Source organism: Cryptotermes secundus, unplaced genomic scaffold, assembly GCF_002891405.2.
Source record: "Cryptotermes secundus unplaced genomic scaffold, Csec_1.0 scaffold819, whole genome shotgun sequence".
Classification (NCBI taxonomy): Eukaryota; Metazoa; Arthropoda; class Insecta; order Blattodea; family Kalotermitidae; genus Cryptotermes; species Cryptotermes secundus.
The window spans coordinates 524,819-546,846 of NW_019723314.1; positions in this window are offsets into that span (position 1 = coordinate 524,819).

The following is a 22,028-nucleotide window of genomic DNA, read 5'->3' on the forward strand; positions in this document are numbered from 1 at the left end:
GCGCTATCTCTGACAAGAGGTCCGGTTTTTCGTTTACAATTGCTGCTAGCCCTCGCCAGCCTAGTCATTCTCGGGTCCGAGTCCCGTGGGACTCGCGATAATATTCTACTGTATCAGATTCGATACTTCCCGTTTCGTCGCCTCTTACGATTCGCAGGGTCACGATGGAGGTATTCGACCCCACCTCCACACGGGATGCTGACTCTGACGAATGAAATGAACGCTTTTATAACTTCGGACCGAACAGAATATAAGTTACCATGTTTTACAGTTCCTGTATTATTCTGGTCTTCTGTATTTTCGTTGCCACGGGAACGTCCTTACCGAACTATTGCCTAACAATTGATTATTCCGGCTTGTTGTCATGGAAACGTGTGTCAGCGAGCCGTTGGCTTTCAGGCGTCATGTCACAATATTATAAGTCCCTTTATGAGACTATGCAAACGATCTATACACACGCGACAACATATATATGTACAGTAATACTTTTGGGTTCTGGATATGCGTCCTGATTAAGGCCACTAATGGCAGAAACATGTAAAGGTAAAAATTTTACTTACTCCTACTAAACTAGTTACACTTGATGGATTTCTACTACATAAAAACATATTAAGTAATGTAAAGTTTCAAGATGTCGGGTTCATTTCTATGCGTCATACTCTGTACAGTGTGATAATAGAGTAACCTGGTACTTGGACGTTGGAATTGTGCAAGGAAAGTTCTGACTGGTGTGGTTTTAAATGTTTACTCTCCATTTTTCAATGCTTCTCTTTACACCAATGTTTTCACTTCTCTCTAAGTGTCACTAATTTCTTTGTCAGTAAATAATATTAATAACTGGTTCAAGCTCTTTACATGATAAGTAGACATTCGTCTAAACTTTTAAATATTATTCTTTATTCAAAAGTTGGCTGCATTGCGTCCTGCATACGTCACGTGTCGCGTGTCCTGCCTGCAAACACACTAGAAACTACTTCAGATAGATATGAGTACAATGCATGCAGGATTGTCATGTATTACCGTATTATAAACTTGGGTTTCATTAGATATCCACACTGCAGAGGGCGCCTGGAAGATAACCCTTAAATAGTATCAAGACAAGCAGCTCTTTAAACGTATCTTCTGTGACAAGTCTAGCCCACTCATAGAGACTATATCTACTCGTATCTAACGGACCCAACTGATGGAACACCTGAAGATGGAATAAGATCCAGTTGCCGAAAAGTAAAGTTTGAAAAAATATCTAAACGAGGAACGGTGTCCAAAATAACAGTCACGTCTATTGAAAATTTTCTTCTGTTGGAAGATATCCACGTCTGTGTATAATTTTTATTGTTGCGTGTATATTAGTTTCCGTGGTAACGTTCTTAACGGGCCGTTGCCATAGCAACGATAGGAGGCTACATAAAGAGACACACATTCTTTATAATTCATCATTCTTTAATATGTAGTCTATAAATTTGAAAACACGCCGTTAAATTGTCCAGAAATAATAGCTCAAATAATATCTTTAAACACTCTGTCACTGTTCTTGCTTTTCTAGGTTAAAGAACTTCACTTATTCTAAACTAACTAGTTTTTTAATTATCGCAACGAATTCTTAAATATTATGTCGAAAGAAGATTCTGATAGTAATTCACAAATAATGAGGCAGGAAGGAAACCCGAGAAGAAGTTCGTAAATGTACTGGAGTTTCATTGAAAGAATACTGTGGCATGTAGACCCGTTGCTATGCAGCGGCAGCGAAATAAGCAACTATACAACGGCTGTTACGAGACAGAGGCCCATAAACAGCAACAGAGGGATGGTATTTTCTGTGCGGTCAGTGCCGAGATAAGCGAGATAAGATAAAGAGTTGCAGTTAGACAATTGCTGGGGTTCAGTTGTTGTGAGAAGCCGGGGACAGTTCGGGAACCCAGAAGAAGGCGAACGTCCGCTGTTGGAAGCCGCTAGTGAGTATCGGCTAGTGAAGACTGCAACAGACTGAGAACACCTAGTTGTGTCCTATAGTGTTTTATTAAGTGTGCAGAAAGGGCCGCGCCATAGCTCAAGCGGTTAGTCGCTGGCTTCCCACCGCGGCGACCCGGGTTCGATCCCGGGACTGGTCAAGTGTGATTTGTGGTGAACAAAGTGGCGATGGGGTAGGATTTCTCCGAGTACTTCGGTTTCTCCTGCCAATCTTCATTCCACCAGTTGCTCCACAATCACCCTCACCTATCATCTGGGGCTGGTACAATAGGCCAGAAGTGGCCACAGTACAAGGGACGTAGTCCCAACCCACTAGCAATTAAAAAAAGTGTGTAGAACAGTGAGAAAATCATAGTTCTTGTTACGATAAATCCGATTACTAGTCCAAACCCCGTCTATAGTCCCTCAGGTCGTGACTATATATTTTATTTCCTAAATTACTGAAATGAACAGCACTTCCTTTAATGACAGTGATGCTGGGTGATGAGGAACTACTTTCTGCCGCGTTAGATATGTTTGAATAACAACCCTCAACGTAGCAGTGTGATACCTGTATCGACCCGCCATTGTCATAACTTGCTATTATAATGGCCGCACCAGGGTCTCTCTCGTTTGAATCGAACCATCTTCCTGCTTTGGCGGAAATATTAATGGCGTGTGGGAGACAGATAGGGATGGAAAGAGGAAACAGAAGACACTTTCTGTGTTATTACAAAAGCTCGGGAACGACAGGAGATGTTCTGCTGGAAATACAGAGACAGAAGCCGTATTTGCCTTTAGACATTTGAATGCAAGTACGCCTATTGTAGCTGATTAATTGTTTCTGCGATAGCATAATGTTGTCCCCAGAATGAAGGATGAAATATGCATCCCTAATTACAGATATAATTGTGTTTTATTTTATTGCTTCGTGACTTAACTTACGGTCCCTTGAAGCAGTGTATGTTATTGGTACTGGAGATGAAGCCAGGTAGATAATCATAACTGCACTACTGGTTAGATAAATAAATATCAGTAAATACATGGAAACTTGGTCCTAATCCAGTGAGGTATCTTAGTTTTAAAAAAGAATTACATTCTACCTAGAATTTGCATATGAATACAATTCAGACAAGTTATACTCGTACTGTTACAGAAATGTATATAATCTGTCACGATTTGTTTTAAAATATTATATGTTGAGCCTCAGAAGAGCCACGAAATATCAAATATTAACTTCATATATATTTTCATATACGTCTCAAAGTCCTGTGTTAATTTTCCTTCTGTAACTTCAATAATGCCGAAGAATGACAACACAGTTCAGTACAGAGGCAGCACAAAATACGTACAAGCCACTTGTCTTACAGAAAAGAATTTATATAGACTTTGAATATTTCAGTATTTTGAAAATTTAAAGTTAATGTTGTAAATGTACCGCAAGAACTAATCTAATTCTTTACAATTGAAATATAAAGGAAATGCCAGACCTATTCATGCAAGTATTAAAGTTATTAGTGCTAAGAGTTGATCCATTTATACCATATCAGAAAGTTATATTGACTGCATATTTCATCACTGACTCGGTTATGTCAGACAGTATTCCATCCTATTCTTCTTTTTCGTCTTCCTCTTCTTGTCCGTATGAAATACGCAAATTATTTCCTGTATTGGCCTCAGTCGCCTTCATGGCGCCCAATTATATTCCTCTTAAACTTCCCTCTGTAGATTAATAATTCCCAGTCTTCTCGCATTCAATTTCGTCTTTCTTTTTCTCAAGCTGTGTTACCAACCTTAAAATATTTCTCGTATCTCTTCCAATATTTCTTGACTTGAACAATGGTGAACCAGCCTTTCTTTATCTGTACAGACCATTTTCATATGTTTACTTTGTTCAATAGAGTATATCTTGGTAAGAATCGATTCTGAATACAAATTAAAATAGTCTCTATAATGTAACTGATGAATGCCTACTTCTGAATATTTCATATTTAGAAATGAGACTAGAAATTATACAACCCCCTCACTGCAAAATTAATGTTTCTGTTAATTTAAATGTCTACAGTTCCTCCACTCAACCTGTCCCGTGCGAATTAGCTTCGTCGTCTAATCTGAGTTATTAAGATTTTTAAAGTTGATCTGCTTCTCTTTCGTGAAATCTATTAAAGGAATCTCGGACCGGTTACACGATCCACACTCACCATCCCGCAAATAAATTCATGACAGAATTGTCAAGTAGGCTACCAGCGCCTCCTAGGCAACGCGTGACAGTCGATCCTGGGACTTAAAAAACTTAATTTGTCACCTTAAAACAGCTCGTAAATAGAAAAACTTAAATGAAATTCATTGTAGTTTGAGCCGAATAGTGTTATGTTCTTGTAATAGTGGGCATAGATTCATTTTTCAAAATTTCAACCACTACTACGCTCTAATTACATTTTGTATTCTGAAATGAAGACAGGGACCGCCTTTGTGGTCTAGTGGTCAGAGCTTCTGGCTACAGATCCAGAGGTCCGGGTTCAATTCCCGGAGCTACCAGATTTTCTGAGAAGTAGTAGGTCTGAAACGGGGTCCACTCAGCCTCGTGAGGATAATTGAGGAGCTATTTCAAGGAAATAGAGGCTCCGGTCTAGAAAACGGCCTTGGGAAACCGTTGCGCTGACCACGCGACACCCTCTATCCGCTAAAGTTGACACTAACTTAGCTGACATGCCGCGGTCGCTCGGTCGCTATAGTTCGCTTGCTGACTCAAGCCATGGAGTTCCATTATTTAATCAAGACAGGGAAATAAAACAGCGTAGTATTAAATATTTAAACTATTAGAAGTATTAAAACTAATTCGTACTTCATCACGGGTCGTTAAAAGTTACGATTCAAGGCACCAGACAGGAGAGCTCTCGTTGTGGGAGATTTTGGAATAGACTCAGCTTGGGAGAAGATGCTAGAAGAGTGATCTCTTTTTTTTTTTTTTGCCTCTCTGAAGAAGCTGTGGAAGGTCCGAAATTCGAGTTTCGAGTCGTAAATCCGAAAATTCGGAGTGTAAGCCGAAAGGTCTAGGGCATGTACTGTCTTCGTTCGCTCGGAAGCCATGATCGTGGGTTCGAATCCAACACAAGACATATATGTTTTGTGTGTGTATATGTTTATTCTGTTTGTGTTGTCCTGTGTTTAGGTAGAGGCCTTGCGACGAGGTGACTACCCGTCCAAGGAGTCCTACCGCCTGTAAAATGATCATGAAACAGAAATCAACCCTATGCTCAAAAGTGGGAGCAAGAGGAGAGAAAAAAAAGTATAAGAAGTGTTAATTAAATGGATCGAGAGTCCATAAATTTGTAAGTCTGGAAGATATAGCTCGAGGTATGACTGCATTTGTAATCATAATATCCTTTGTCATCACACAGAATAAGTAATTTATTGAAGACTGACTTGAATGAAATTCATTTCTGATTCTCTTCGATCTTTCTAAGCAGATTAATTACTTTAAACCTTCCGGTTCCATCCGCACGTCATAATCGCTCTTAACGTCCATTAGAAACAAAGGCTGGGATGAAGCATCGTAGAATCAATATCGGACGGTCGTATCAACCGAACGTTGTGGTTGAGTGACTGCTACACCTGTTCTAGTATTAGGAAGGCACCGGATTTGATCCGTGGGCCAGATTTACTAGTCCCTACAGACATATCTTGTAACAGTGCCTTGAAGCAGGTCTCAGTTGCTTACTTCCTTTTTGTTCCCGAGTTTGAATTCACACTCGACAGAACAGCGCAAAAGTCAGTTAAGTTTTCGGAAAAAATGTACTCTAAAATACCTTAGATATTTCTTGATTACTTATTGAATTCACAGGAACAGTTCGAGATTAGACCCTCCATGTAGCTACTATAGGGTTCTGGCGATGGTGTATAACACACAGAGATACTGGGTTTTCGGGCTTTGTCCATCGTCCGGATTCTAAATAACTAAGAAAAAACACAACGTTTCGGAAACTGGATCTGTTTCCGTTCTCAGGTGAGGGAAGACACCTACTCAGTTGGGTCCCTCAATCACTGGACCTTAGTTATTTAGAATCCGGACGATGGACAAAGCCCGAAAACCCAGTATCTCTGTAGACCCTCCATGTTCAATGCACAAATCTGGGGTCCACCCAGCCTCCGATAAAATGGGTACCGAGGGCTCTTCACTCGGAGGTAAAGCGGTAGGGGCGTGAAGCTGACCACTCACCTCCCACTACTGCCGATGTCAAGAAAATGTGGATCTATACATCCACTCCCCCATACGCCTTCATGGCGTAATGCTTAATTGTTAAGGACAGGAATAAATTTATCTTACTGTAAATTTGCCTTTGAAGGACATAACTTTATTTTCTTGTTTGAAATTTTAAGATTATACAATTTATCAGCACTGTATAAATTATATATTCAACATTTGTCTTCTGCTAGAATTTTATTATTCGCAATTAATAACGGCTCATTGTAATTATAACATAAATGAGAGATAGCTCTGAAGGACGTTAGACAATTGTGTTACTTTGTACAGGTATCAGTAACATGCATCGCAATGGCAGGAAAAGGTTTAAAGTGGCTCTAATTGTATCCAATGAAAATCTTCTGCATTATCGGAATTGAACCAGTGGGTACTGTTAGTAGAGAGATGGTAAAACAGTTTGTAAAGCTATTATATCGCCGATGTCCTCTGTAACCGAGTGAAGGGGTATTCATGGAAGTACACCATAGGATGTCAATCACAATGGCCGTGCTGTGTAAAGGCGGGTTTACACTGGGGCAACTTTAAGCAACATAGTTGCCCTCCTCGGGCGACCATGTTTGCCGTCCAATTTATCGAACAGCATGCGGCCAGGAGCAACCGTCGCCGCATGCGACCGACCCCATTTACACCCAGAGCGACTGGTTGCTTCAATTGTTACGTCAGCTTGTGTAGAGATGCCACTGCAGACAGTTGCCACTCGGCTTACCTCTTCTCCTGTCAAGTTTTCCGAATAAAGCTCTGTATACATTTCTCGTTACCGCGTGACCTGCCCATCTTATCCTTCCTGATTTATGCACCTTAACAATATTTTTACGATGAGACCAGATTATGAAGTCTCCAATAATGTAATTTGTTCATCCGTCTGTTAGTTCTGTCCTGATTCACAAAACGTTAATTTCAGAAACCTAGAACGAAATAAACAGAGGCTGATATTATTTTAGCTACTCTGAATTGCTGCAAAAAGCAAATCCACATTGTCTAACGAATGGATGGAAACCATTATTCACTTTCTGTTTCAAAGGTAATAGAATAAATGTTTCCAATCAGCGTGTGTAGGCAACTATTCTGAGCGTGTTCTTTCTCTGTACACAGCATGATCAAAATTAAATTATTCACTTCGGATGTATTTTAAACAAACTACACGGAATATTAACACCACTTGTGTGTATCAGCACAGAACGAGCAGAAAAATAAACGGACCCTCCAGGCTAATTAGTTTCATGAACCTTTGACCTTATCGTCACCGTAAATTTGCTGTTAATAATTAACTAGCCTAAGTGCATTAATGAACTGACTTCGTGGAGCAGAACCCTTCTTTAGAAGCCAATATTTCGCACATCTGATAAAGAATTTATCCTCTTTCATGTACTTGAATATTCATTACTGCTTTCATAATATCCTACCACTGAATCATATCATGAGCCAGCTGAATCCACCCACGTATTTTAATGCTATCTAGCTATCTAGTTCTCATTTGTGACTGGGCGCCGATGTGATAGTAATGAGAATTTTAATTGTCTACTACCATTAAATGCTTAGTGGCCTCCGTATTCTAGAGGTAACGTTCCCACCTCATGACTCGTAGTACGCGGGTTCAAATACCCGGCGGAGGTCGTCGAATTTTTAAAGGCGGAAAAATTCAGGGAACAAGTCCTCCTGGAGGGACTTTAAGCCGTGGGTCTCGTGTCGTAGCTTTACGGCACGTAAAAGAACCTATCTCCAAAGGAGGTCACTGAGCCAAATTAACGAACGTTTCCCGCCCAACAGCAGTCACTAATACCTCCGGTAGATGGGGGAAGCATTATAGATACCTCTCAGCTAGTAGAGCCGGTCTCGCTGGCTGGGCGGGACTATGGTAAGCACCAGTACCGGTAGGATATAGAGACTGGTAGAAATCATAGAGGGAAGCACAATGGACCAATACAGGTCTCAGTGCATGGGAAACCCACCCTCTCCAATAACTAACTAACTAACTACCATTAAATGCTTCAATCGATGCTCAATGTTGCGAACATTCCGGGGGCCGTGTTTTTCAAGAAGATATTGATATATTGTGAATGGAATTTTTCCTATGTTAGTAAAATTTGTTGAATCGCTGTTAATGGATTTTGTTGATACAGAGTTAATTGAGTCTTTTGGTGTTCACGAATGATTATCATCAAGGATTTTCATTGAATTGAGTTTGTTCGTAAATTGTTCAGGGTTGATAAACATCGTGGGTTTTTAGAATGAATAGATCAATATAAACTTAACTAAAATATTTTTAAAACGTAGGTATGAAAATGTAAAGAAAAACCCAGGAATGATAGAGCCCAGCAAGAAGGCTATTGCGATGTACAAATTAATAATTATGTAGATTAGTTATATTTTAATGTAAGTAAGTAAGATTATGCCGGTCACGGTAGCCGAGCGGTCTAATGCATGTACTGTCTTCTCTCGCTTGGAAACCGGCATCTTGGGTTCGAATCCCACTCAGGGCATGGATGTTTAGTTTGCGTGTGTGCTTTTTTCTGTGTTTGTATACAGGTAGAGGCCTTGCGACGAGCTGATCATCCACCCAAAGAATCCTGCCGAATGTGTAAGATTTAGGAAAAAACCGAAGTGAACGGAGAAGTTCATGGAGGTAGGCCTAGGCCCACTGGGGGTCTAGTGCCAAGGAAAAAAAAGTAAGATTATATATTTCCCATACATATAAGATAAAAAGTACAACATAAGAATTAGTGACGTAATTATACGACCCAGGTCCAAATTTACAGTTGTCAGGGGCACGGGGATAACAAAATGTAAAGGCCTTTATGAGTAACAATATTTTTAGGTGATGACAATCTTTTTTTTTTCTTTTTATTATTATGATTAAAGACATAAATTAACTTTTCGTGATTTTAGAGAAATAAATGTGTTAAATAAAATTTGTGGATTCTATTTCTGTGTTATGAAAGTCTCGGGGCAACCGCCCAGGCCCCCCACCCCCTTAGATCAGGCTCTTATAAGACCAAAGAAAGCGTATAAAGATTATTTACGCCTTCCAGTGTGACTAATAAATGTTGTGTTTTTTAATCCTTCATCCTTGACATGTTTCGGTCGAAGCGACCATCTTCAGAAGGACATTATCAGTACATACGGAAAGTACTATTGCAATATCACAGATATACTGTAATACAACCTTCGCCAAATAAAGTGCAACGTCTATAATCCGAAGGTAATTAAAGCATCGGTGTGTTCAGACTATTGAAGCGTTTAGATTGCAGAGTTTAAGATAAAAGAATAGATTTTTTAGTAAAATTACTCATTCAAAAGATTTATAGGTACAAACAATACCGGAACACACGGACGTTCGACCACAGGCCGGGCTCGGGGCAAGCCGTAACCGGGTTACATGTTTCATCGCCCATAGAGGCAGGTCCACTGACATATAATGCAAAGTTTCACAAGAATTCATTTGTGCTAAAAGGGAGTCAAATATTATATTAAATTTGTAACATTTGGGATTTTTTTATTGTTTTTTGAGGTATTCTAAGTCAATTCCAATTTAACGTGGGTTTGGATTACCGAAGTTCCACCGTATTATGGAGGTGGTCATTAAAAGGAGATGAGATGGGCGGGGAATGTAGCACTTATGGAGATATAAGAAATGCGTATAGCATTGTGATTGGAAAACCTGAAGGGAAGAAACAACTCAGAAGACATAGGCGAATATGAAATAATAATATTAAAAAGTAACATGGGATAGGTGTTAAATGGATTCATATGGCTAGAGATCTTGGCGAACTCCTGTGAAAACAGTAATGAGCCTTCAGTTTCCATTAAAGGTGATGATAATGACGACCAGAATATCTTGACTGGTTAAGCGACTATTAGGTTCTCAAAAAAGTATTTACTGCCTGGAATATAATAGTTAAGAATGTATTATTTAATCAGTCTGGTTTCGAAGGAAGTATTGTTTGCAAGTTAATATGTTCAGCGAAACTTCAAAACTGTTTGAACCACTGCCTTCACACCAGAAACTCGGAAACTTGGTAAAGCAGTGTTCAGAAACTGCGATAATGTTGAAACACAAGCGACCTTTTCCAGAGTTCAGCCCTTCCGACAGTTTCATTGCATTCAACACGCAGCGGAACCCTCAAGGGATGAACAAGGTTGATCATTCAAATGCACTATCAACCACTTTAAAGGGAACTACATACTGTGTCAATGCGATGACTTTCTAAGTTAATTTTTCGTATAGGAATTTGATATCACATAGCTCCCACTTCTGTAATATATATCATCATTACCACCACAGTCTTAGCGATCAGTATCAACTCCAAATTTTTGGCATGGTCATGTCTTGTGGGATAACTTCGAAGGTTTATGCGCCTTGTTTAACTCAATGCAGAACTTCCACAACAAAATATAATTTATTTCTTTAAAGATAACATATAATAAATAATAAATATATTTTTTTATCCTGAATAAGGAGGCTGTAAGTGGTAAATTTATATTCATTTTACTACATGTATGAAATAACTGCTGAGTGTTCTGTTAATGTTCCTCAACTTCCTGATACAACTTGAAATATATTTGATTGAAAAAAACTGTAACGTATTTATGTAATAATACTTCGGATTAAATTTCAAATGTTGTCTGATTGAGACTTAGTACCAGTCATCACGGTTACGCATGCTGCTGTCATATAGGCCTGCTTTATTTAGGACGGCTACACGACGGGAAAGCCAGAATGAATTATTATGGACAGAATACCTCTTCAAAATACACAAATTGCTGAAAGACTCTTGGAAGTAAAATTCATTATAAGATAAACACAGTGTGTTTTTTTTTTATTTGTTTCATTCTGGTCCGTCACACTAACAATTATAAATACAAACTTCTCCGTCCAATGTGACACATAAGTTTTTACTACGTGAAAACTTATCTCCCTTACTTGTTTCTGTCCTTACGGACAATCTTCAGAGGGAACATCATTACGAACTGGAAACTACCATCACAATAGGTGTTTTGATTTAAAATACATACACTTATATCCTATAATGCACAGTACGCATAAAGCCGAACATTTCACAATCACAGCAGCTTCCTGATATTGTGGGTCAAGTGGGATTTGTGGTGGACAAAGTGGCGCTGGGGCAGGTTTTCTGCGAATACTTCGGTTTCCCCTGCCAATCTTAATTCCACCAAATGCTCCACAATTACTCTCACCTATCATCTGGGGCTGGTACAATAAGCCAGAAGTGACCGCTGTACAAGGGACTTAGTCCCACCCCACTAGCATTAAAAAAATAGGCTGTAGACTTGAGGATGTAAATATAAGCCTACTGATAATATGGCAATACAGCTTCCTAACTACAAGGCAGCTCATTATTTCAGCAGAGCCAACTTTGCATTGTTCAGAAGGGCAGCGAGTAGCGATAAGCTATATATATATAATACTAACTCTGGGGAGGGAGGAGCTTCGAGGAAGCTTTTCATTTTGGATAATATGAAGCAACATGGTGACAAATGCTACAATTTATATACATATTTAAATAAAGTTTATTAGACTAAAACATCGTACTTTCAGTAGCCTGAGTATTTTTATGCTACAACACATTGGGAGCCGGGATTGCTCAGACGGTGCAGCGACTAAGCTACACACTGGACGACCGAGACGTCGAGGTTGATTTCTGGCAGTGAAAAGAGACATTCCTCTGCGACGTCCAGACAGGCTTTGGTGTGTAATGTCAATGTGTTCCAACAGGTATCCAATAGGACAGCCAGACATTTAACAAGCAACAAAAAAAAATCAGTCAGGAGATTCACAACATAAAACAAGAAACATTTTTGCCGATAATATGTAAACATAAAACAAAAAAAAAAACTCGTGGTTTTAGTCCGCAAGCAAACTATACCAACCGAGCAACCGCCGCTTATCGGCGAAGTTAGTGCCAACTTTTGCGGATAGAGGGTGTTACGTGGTCAGCGTAACGTATCCCCACGGCCATTAATCTCTGTTTTCTAGACCGGAGCCACTATTTCCTTGATATAGCTCCTCATTTATCCTCACGAGGCTGAGTGGACACCATTACAAACCGACTACTTCTCAGAAAATCTGGTAGCGCCGGGAATTAAATTTAACTTTGTGCAAATCCTTCACTTGCATTAGACTTGAAGCATGTCAGTGCATCACTGCAGTAGGACCTTATTCGGTAGCCGTTCTTTCAAAATAGAGGGAGGGAGGCGCGGTGGTAGCGAATGCGAAGCCCCTGCCCAACTATTGATTTCTTGGAGCCAGTGCATAATTATCGCCTCGTATTCAAAAGGAAATTGACTGTCACTTGATATCACCCTCCCCCACCCCCACCCTTGGACTGCTGCCTCTGAAGCGTCTTTTATAGTGCGATATTCGGCAACAGAGGCGACGTAACCTGCATACGCAGAATCTCAAACATCTCACGCAGACACGTAACAGAAAACTTGTCTCTATATGCAGAAATTACTGTCGAATTTCCTGCGTGTCATAAATGTTATAAATCCTCAATTGCGGCACAGAGAGGAAGTACTCAGAATTGCAAATTAATAATGGTATCTAGTTACCTTTGCAATAATACGAGTAAAGCATAGCTTGTCGATTTCTAATCTTTTCTCACAATTCATAATAATCTTCGACTAAAACTAATAATACTGGATAAAGTTTAAATCTATGCCTGTAACAGGCCGTGGAGGGCAATAGGGTTGCGAGACGTCGAGGCTCCCATATTTTCTAGACAGTCGGTTCACAGATGGTGGTGAGCTTGTCAGCCTTAAGCACCGGCCGCTCTTTACTCCCAGGAATATTCCTGGTACTTCTTACTGCTAGAGGCTGAGTCCACCATATTACGGCTGGAAGGATTAGACCAAGTGAAAAATCGATTGACGTCATCGGGAATCGAACCCGCTACCTTCTGGTATGTAGCATAGTGCCTCAACCAACTACGCTAACAAATGGAGGCTCTCTATACATCCATCTATTTCTGTTTTATGCCTCATTTTGTAATAATTAAAATTTAATTTCTTATAGTTTTATAATCTTTTTTTACTGCATAAACGCACTTCGTGTGCGTCACATTTCACATCGCGTTGCGTCCTACAAGTTTAAGTTCGTCTTGCTCTGGACTTGGTAGAGTGGCGGACTCTTATGAGCATGTTAATGAAACCCCGGGGTTTGTCCAGTGATTGAGACTAGCTCTTTCTAACGGGCCCAGCTGAGTAGGTTTATCCTTCCCTACCCACCTGAAGACGGAGACTGATCCGGTCTCCGAAACGTCGTGGTCTTTTGTATTTTATATACCAGACGATGGATGAAGTCCAAAACAAGCCAAAAGAAGTACAGTATACACCGCCGTCAGAATCCTTTCAAGTCTATATTAATGAATCTTCATGTTCCGTTAAGAGAGAGGGATTTCTTGTCTAGCTGGCTTGTGAACATGTTAATGAATCTTCATGTTCCTTTAATAGAGAGGGATTTCTTGTCTAGCTGACTTGTGAGAATGTTAATGAATCTTCATGTTCCGTTAAGAGAGAGAGCTTTAGAAAAAGGGCTCTTATGGATTTAGTTAGTGTTGTGATCAGGTTTTCTTATCGCCTTGCCTCTCCGTTTTGACACAGCAATTCGGCGAAGGAATATTCATGAGATAATTATTAATATCATGAACCGAGTATTTTATGAAACACAGGTATCTCATTGTCACATCTTATTGTGCCAAATATATACTCGTATCTTCTGCCACTGAGGTTTTGTCACATCGTGGATTGAAGTTGTCGCAGCGTTTCGACTGGAATTCCTACACACTGACATCTGTTTTACAAGAGGCTTGTTTAGCAATTTTATGAATGCCTTAAGTACAAAGACAAAAGTGCCTGTCATCTTTCATTCTTCAGCATTCTGTTAGCTGTAGGTCGTTGGGTAAATTGTCTAGAGTTCAGTGTTTGGCCACCTTGTCAAGTGATGAGCTTTAGTGTTACTCACCTCCACTTCATTAGTTAAACTACTACTGTCTTTAAACTCATCAATCATAACGTGACGCTATGTTTCTCCAATGCTCATCAATCAACACCGATGTCCTAGGATCAAGTCTCTACGTCACAGTAATCTGTTACGTTAGTGGATCCCAGCCTTTGACCTACTTACTACCGGTAGTTCTTTCCGTCTCCAGTGTCAAATTAGGAAATTGCAAGCAAACGCTTACCGTCGCCGTGTAATCTATATATTGTGACGCGCCGTGTAAAAGCCGGAGTATCGGAGTCGGAGACAGGCGTCCATTGCCGGCCAAGCACTATAACAATAGGCTCCCATTGCTACGCAACGGTTCTTGTTACTATGATTTACTCTTTCACTGCTGAAAGCCGATAACCACAGCAACGAATTGTGGGTTGCACAGAAACTATTTCTTAAAAGAGAAATACGCAAAGTGACACCGTTCAGGGCGGTGTCTACTATCAGGGCCGCCTAACAATTGTAACCAGGAACGAGCCGCGGAAGAATACCAGAGAGAGGGCCCCGTATTAACAAACCCGCAAATGTCTGACAGTGATACAAATCTGGTGTAGTTAAAGTCAAAGTCACACTGCGACTGACAGCCAGTCAGCCAGTAAGTCTTGGTGTCGAGCCCCATCTAGGGCTCATGACCAGATATTAATTATTACCGTTTGACAGTTACGGTCTTGTGTTTGTGGGGCGCCCTCTCTGACGAGAGGACGGGTATGTCGTTTGTATATGCTGCTGGTCATTGCCAGCGCAGTGTTTCTCGGGTCCGAGTCGCTTGGGACTCGCGACCATATTTTACTGTCTCAGATTTGAGACTTCCCTTTTCGTCGCCTCCTGCGACTCGCAGGGTCACGGTGGAGGTATTCGACCACGCCTACACAAAGGGGGGGGGGCGCCCCGAATGGATGCTTTATTCCAAGACAGACTGGCCGATTGACCGTCGGTCATAAGTCATAACTTAAGACTCGATTTGAGACTCGACTCGACTAGGAAGAATACCAGAATACGACAGAACGCAGAAGAAGAAAGAAAAGTAACTCAGCAGGGAACGAATTAGAGATACACAGAGAGGGGTTTCTTATCCAGAACTGCTATAACCGAGTGTAATTGTAATAATGATGGCAAATAAGCCGAATCATCAATTCTAGAATCCGCAATTATTAGTCACGTTACGCCGGATACACGTGACAATATTAACTGTACAGAGCTTGCTCGTGATTCTGTCCTGTAATTTTCGGATTCTGCAATAGAAAGTATTCTCAACAAGCACAGTAACAATTATCTGCTCAAGAAAGAGCCTACAACATGACAGTTCGTTCATTGGTTGATTTGCTGCTTAGACGGGTCAAGGTTGATAGGCGTATATGCTGAATTACTGTAACTGCTGTATAATAAAAGAAGGATAGAACATGGAGTGCGGAAATTTATATATATTTATATATTGTAATATCTTATATCTTCTTACGCAGATACTTTGGCAAATATTTTATTTTATTTTCGTCTCTTCGAGCTTTTCAGTGTGTTTATGGTGTTCTGTACGACCTGATATCTGACAAGTCGAATTGCGTATTCATCAGAAATCCCCGTTCCTCTACGTTGAAACCTTTTCCAAAATATATTTAATCATCCCATTACTTCTCCAAAATGTATGACGGTTGAAAGCAGTGACTGCCAAGTCTTATCCGACCACAGCCCCCTTGGTTCCATAAACTCAACCCCAAACCCCTGCCCTACCTTACAAAAAGCATTCTTCACTGACGAAGATAATAGCAATAAAGCAAGTAAATGCTTAATGCGATGGATGGGTCTGATGAAGCGATACCAGTTTCCCAGTGTCTGGTCTAAAGTCACTTCAGTCGAAAATAAGCGAACGGCGCTCCCGGCGGGGTCCAGCTCCAGCGCCCCCTCGGTAATCCCACCTCTCCCAGGGGACTATAAGGCTCACTTTTGGAACCACTGTTTTGAAGGTTCAAGATTTATTCCACGCTCATTTTGTTTCCGCATCGGAACTATAAAGTCTTGACCTAAAGACAGATAAGTGTGTTGGTATGGATTGGATTGATCTGGCTGAGGATAGGGACCAGTGGAGGGGTCTCGTGAACACAGTAATGAACCTTCGGGTTTCATAAAATGCTGAGGAATTCTTGAGTAGCTGCAGATTTGGCTTCTCCTCAGGAAGGGCTCAGCCCCATAAGTAAGTAAAGACAGATAACATGTTATGAAAATGTGGCTCAGATCAGATATTTGGGAACGACTATAACAAATCAAAATCTGATTCAGGGGGAAATTAAGAGGAAATTGAATTCCGGTAATGCTTGCTACCATTCAGTCCAGAACTTCCTGTCTTCTCGTCTGCTGTCTAAAAACGTAAAAATTAAAATATACAAAACTATAATTTTGCCTGTGGTTCTGTATGGGTGTGAAACTTGGTCTCTGACATTAAGGGAGGAACATAGACTGAGGGTGTTTGAGAACATGTGTTGAGGAGAATATTTGGACCTAAGAAAGATGAAGTGACAGGAGGTTGGAGAAAACTGCATAATGAGGAGCTTCATAACTTGTAGTCTTCTTTAAGTATAATTAGAATGATCAAGTCAAGGAGGATGAGATTGGCAAGGCATGTAGCACGAATTGTGGAGAAGAGGAATGCATATATAATATTGGTGGGAAAGCCAAAAGGAAAGAGACCACAAGGAAGACAAAGATGTAGGTGGTTGAACAGTATTAAAGTGGATCTCAGAGAGATGGGATGGGATGGTATAGATTAGCCTGCTTGCTTGCTATTTACGTCTTGGTTTACTGTCGTCTTAGAACCCTCACGACGGATTCGCCTTCCTATTGTTTGCCTCTTGCCTCCATATCATCATTTTCGGCTCTCGTAAATCATTGTCTCAGTCTTCCAGGCAATTAATTTTTGGTCTTCTCAGTTTTCTTCTGCTTTCTGCGTAGGTTTTTAAAGTGTCTTATTTACCCTTCTTTCATCCATTGTAGTCACGTGCCTCAATCACTCTTAATATCCTCTGCCAGATCAGCGGTTGGTTTGTTCAGATTGTCCAAACTCCCTCGCTGAATATCGTCAGGATAATTTTACATTTTCGAACACTTTTATGTGTTACTATCAGCCTGTGCGCCTTCTGACAGGTACATTTCTAAGGATGGACTAGAGTAATTTTCTTTTATACTAAATTTTATGCGCCTTCATAAATTATTTTGACTGTAAAATGCAACTTATTTTTATGAATATATTTTGTGGGGTCTACAGCCAATCACTTTCTCTCTAGGTTCTCGGAATGGATACCACGCCATGACTGATCGAATATGTAGCAGTCGACTTGGTTTCAATATGGAGCGGAAAAAATTCTGAAAATATCTCTGTGTTAAGTCGGAATACTCATAAAAGATGAAGCACCTGAAGCATCCCTACAACTTATATTTATTCAACCGTAACTGATGTTCTAAAACTTTTTTTCCCTTAACATAACTGAAGCAGTTTGTTCTTTCTAAAGATTCAGAGCAAACATTTCATTCTTTACATGTATACCCCGACCTCACTGGTGAGATGAAATGCTCTGTGTGCATTGCTTCTGCCACACCGTTCGGCTTACTGAAAAAAGCCTCTCGGTTTCGCGGGTGCGAAGGGAAATTCGGTATGATTCTTCCTTAAACTACTTTAAATACAATTCAACCTCGATATATCGAACTAATTAAAGCACTGGAGTGTTCGGTCTATCGAATCTTTCGTATTACTGGATTTCAGATATAAAATTAGAATTTGTTAATAAAATTAGTTAGTCAAACAATATGTAAGTATATTTCACACGAAAACAACGACTGAGACCAGCTGAAATTTGACCACACGCCGGGCTCTGAGCAGGCAGTCACCGAGTTAACATCTTTCACCACATAGAGAGGAAAGTCCATTAACATATCATCATTCAGTTCTTGCAACTCCTTCTGGAGCATAGGGCATCCGTGAAACTCCTCCATCTGGTCCTGTTGGCTGCCGGTCTTTTTACTTCCTTCCATGTTTTGCCTGCTTCTCTGGCTCCACTGTCTCTCTCCAAGATTTCTGGGGCGACCACATCTACGAGCACCCTGGGAGTTCCAGTCCAGTGCAGTATTTTCAAAGCTTCCAGTAGATTTCCTCAAAATATGACAGATCCATTAACATATATTCATTTTTAAATTCTAGGTAAAAAAAGGCAGCGCCATAGCTTAAGCGGTTAATCGCTGGCTTCCCACCGCGGCGGTCCGGGTTCGATCCCGGGTCTGGTGTGTATGTGTGTGAGAGAGAGAGACTGTAAATCAGTTCGGATTAGCGATGTTTCACTGCATTGCATAGGATTGTAAGATTTTAGTTCTCAGTGAGGTGACTATGAACATTACTGTCTTTCAGGGTGACACCGTGTAGCCTGGGAGAAGTTTACTGACGTTTCCGAAGAACGTGCTGTCTCCATCTTCATAGTCGAAGGGCCAGCGAAGCATCAATCAGAGTCCTTCCCCAAAATTTCAGTAAACATCTACCAGGTTACGCGGCGTCACGGCCCAGACGATATTGCTCTTCAAACATACTATACGATAGGTTTTCGAAAAATATATTTGTGATTTTGAATTTGCTAGGCAATAGATTCTTAAAAACCAAGTATAGTCAGCCGTTACTGGGTAACGCCTTCGTATGCACACACGTTCATAATCTTTTATGTACGTATCGATTGATTGAGGCTTGAATGTGTAAAGAGATAGATTAACTTTATTCTGTCTCTATGATAGGGATGCTTGCCTCGGGATGTTTTTTATCATCTCACATAATCTCGTTTAACAACTTTCGTTATATAAAATTTACAAAAAAAAAACTCCGTGGTTTTAGTCCTGAAGCGAATTATACCGACCGAGAGACCGACGCTTGTCGGCGAAGTTAGTGCCAACTTTAGCGGACAGAGGTTGTCGCGTTGTCAGCGCAACGGATCACCGTAGCCGTTAATTTCGGTTTTCTAGACCGGAGCCGCTATTTCTTTGAAATAGCTCATCCTTTATCGTCACGAGGCTGAGTGGACCCCGTTCCAGACCCACTACTTCTCAGAAAATCTGGTAGCGCCGAGAATCGAAACCGGGACCTCTAGATCTGTAGCCAGGAACTCTGACCCCTAGCCCTCAGTGGCGGTCATATACAGTTTACATGCACTTGAATTTATTTTCGCATGCCGGCAGCTACTTCTGTTCCCAGTATAATCTTAATTACAACATTTCTTCTTCAGAGAAAATACTCTGAATTGTTGCAATTTGAGTGAAATACGTTTTCAGATTAAGTCGTAATTAAAAAATAATTTATTTTCAGTGAATGAACGCGGCAGAGTATTAGGTTGAGACACTATGCTACAAGTCGGAAGATCGCGGGTTCGATTCCCGATGATATTATTGGATTTTTGAATTGACCTAATACCTCCAGCCCTGATGTCTATTCAGCCTCTAACAGAAATGAGTACCAGGAATCTTCCTGTGGTTAAAGGGCGGCCTGCACGTAAGGCTGTAAGCAACACCGCCATGTGTGAGCTGATTGTCTAGAAAATGTGGGAGACTCAACGTCCCACAACCTTATGGGCCTCCAAGGCCTGTTATAAGAGCTTTTATTTTATTTTTCCAGTCGTCAAACGTGTGCATTTCCCATTCTCCTTAAATTAGAAGATTAATGACGAAGTAGGTGAAGAAAACTGTACAATGACTGACTGTTATGCGGTGAATAAACTAATATTCAGTGTTAAAATTAATCAAATTCCTATTTTATGTGATCTATAAATATTAAAAATTCCATGTCCTCTGCACAATAAATAGGCCTAGACACAATGAAATTCCCTTCAGGTTTTAATAGCTGGAATTTTGAGACAGTTTTAAAACATTGCCTGAAGCCTACAAAAATGGTGTCCATTTAATAATTACTTTCCCATCTAAATACAGATGCTCCTCGAACAAAGTTGCTTTTGAACGTGCATGCTTCAGAATTTTTTATATTCTCACACGTCATTCATTTCAGGTATCTACAGGAATGGACCGTATATATTGGAACAGTCGTGTACCCGTTGTCATGACAACCAAATGACGTCATTAATCCTTCCTCAACTATTATGGCTCCCTACCTCGTCTCCAACAAGCGTGCAAGCTGGAGATGGCAGACGACTAGGATTTCTCTCCTTGTCTATTGTCTTTCCCATACAAAAATTCAAAATATGAAGATATAAATGACAGATGCTGTGTAGATTAATCGTTTTCTGATGTAGAACCTATGTTGAGTACTGTTTTCTGGGATGTGACGCCTTGTAGTCCAGTAGAAATGTACCATCGTTTCGGAGGAATATATTGCCTCCCTCTTCAGGATCGAAGAGTGAGCTAGCAATGAGTAAGCTACTGTGCTTTCTCTTTGCTGGTTACATGCTTGGGTTATTCTTCGATCCTGAAGATGGACGCAGTACGTTCCCACGAAACGTCAGTGAACTTCTACCGAACTACATGGTATCACATCTCATAAGACAGACTTTTCATACGCAGCTCTCAGAATCTCGGACCACAGCCTATGATACTTACTGAAGTCCTATTTTATATATCACTTAACCCCAATTCCATAAACCCTGGTAAGTGTACGTAGATCGTAAACATACATGTTTCTTACAGATTCAAAGTAAATTAATGTTTTGCAGTATACACCAATTTCTATTACTATTATTGATATACTCTAATTTGTATATGTCTAAGAACACAAAAATTAGAATGTACAAAACTATAATTTTGCCTGTGGTTCTGTATGGGTGTGAAAATTTGTCTCTAACATTAATGGAGGAACATAGACTAAGGGTACTTAAGGCCGCGCCATGGCTAAAGCGATTAGTCGCTGGCTTCCCACCGCGGCGGCCCGGGATCGATCCCGGGTCTGGTTAAGTGGGATTTGTGGTGAACAAAGTGGTGCTGGGACGGGTTTTCTCTGAGTACTTCGGTTTCCCCTGCCAATCTTTATTCCACCAAATTCTTCATCATCATAATAACCCGGAGCAGGCTATAATAGGCCAATCAGCGGCCGCCGTGCCGAGTGGACCCAGTTGGACTCCACCCCCCCACTAAGCGAAATAAAAAAAAATGCTTAGATACGTTTGTATGAATTTGGTGACTGATTTAATTCTTAAGTTTTATAGAATATTAATTTTTGTGATCTAGTAGTATGTAGACTATGCTTTCTATCATAAATGTCATTGCAATTGCAGATAATTTATTTTCTTCAGCCTTTATAATAGTCATTTCGTCCATTGTCATGATCTGATCGAGAATACTGTACACTTATCAAGGGCGCAAGCCTGTACGCCTCTCCAGACGAACGAGAAAGCCAGCTCTCTCCGTTCAATTAAAAACAACTGAACTTTATCAAATCTTCGTCGCAATTAATAGCACTAAATCTCCAGACATTGTAACGGAAACAGACATTAGTATCGCAGCTCTTAAAACAGTTTTATTTACATTTTTGCATGGCATGCTTAGATTACTAATGGTCACGACATGCATAAAAGAGCTGCACGCATTAATTTTCGTATAGTAAAAACATACAACGAAAAAAAGTGGGGCTTATAAAACGTGCCGCCACAAATGGCGTGCTGCCCCAGGAGTCCTCCTGGTTGGCCTGTTCTGTCGGGTGGGTTATTTCTGCTCATGTTTTCAGTTGCAAATAACGCACACATTAGCGTAACAGCCGTTGAGAATCTAACGGGAAGCTTGATCAGTTGTAACCTACCGCACTAGTAGCTCCTGCTTTCTCTCGTCCGTTCCATTCCTGCGTGTTAT